Genomic DNA, 752 nt, shown 5'->3' on the forward strand with positions numbered 1-752 from the left:
ATCTCTTTGAAGATTATAACCAAGCACTAGTATAACATGGATTTGGGATTTTGGCAGTTGTCTGGTCATAGTTAGATGGGGAACAGAAGGATGGGAAAGTTTTATAGAAATGGAAACAAACAACTAGAGTCCAACTATTTAGACATCAAACAACTCATTTAAAAGTCTTAATAGCTTTTACTTCTTTCCACCGTGGGTATGAAATACTTCATCTCACCACCTCATGACATTAAATGAGTGAATTTAAACAGCAATCCCAAAGTAATAGTGTCAAACACATGATGAACCACTTCAGTCTTCATGCAAATTCAGATTTACTTCACCATCTTCTGTACAAGCATACATACCCCCCAACACACAGCTTACAGGACTGCCTCTGGCTTCACCAGCAGAATAGTTTTCTTTTTTCAACTAGGTATACCACTCATTCAGTTCAGTTCAGTTGCTAAGTTGTTTCTGAATCTTTTTAACCCCACAGACTGCAGCACGCCAGGCTTCCCTGTCCATCACCAACTCCCGGAGCTTATTCAAACTCATGTCCATCCAGTCGGTGATGCCATACAACCATCTCATCCTCTGTCATCCCCTTCTCCTCCCGCCTTCAATCCTTCTCAGCATCAGGGTCTTTTCCAATGAGTCAGTTCTTCACATCAAGTGGCCAAAGTATTGGAGTTTCAGCTTCAGCATCAGTCCTTCCAATGAATATTCAGGACTGATTTCCTTTAGGATGGACTGGTTGGATCCCCTTGCAG

At 41.6% G+C, this 752-nt stretch overlaps 1 protein-coding gene across 1 annotated transcript in view; it reads right to left on the minus strand.

The window, feature by feature from the left end:
• Window positions 1–752, minus strand: part of PIH1D3 (PIH1 domain containing 3) — a 17,517-nt gene that overhangs the window by 6,007 nt on the left and 10,758 nt on the right. The window lies entirely within an intron of this gene.

Source organism: Bison bison, unplaced genomic scaffold, assembly GCF_000754665.1.
Source record: "Bison bison bison isolate TAMUID 2011002044 unplaced genomic scaffold, Bison_UMD1.0 scf7180017854952, whole genome shotgun sequence".
Lineage (NCBI taxonomy): Eukaryota > Metazoa > Chordata > Mammalia > Artiodactyla > Bovidae > Bison > Bison bison.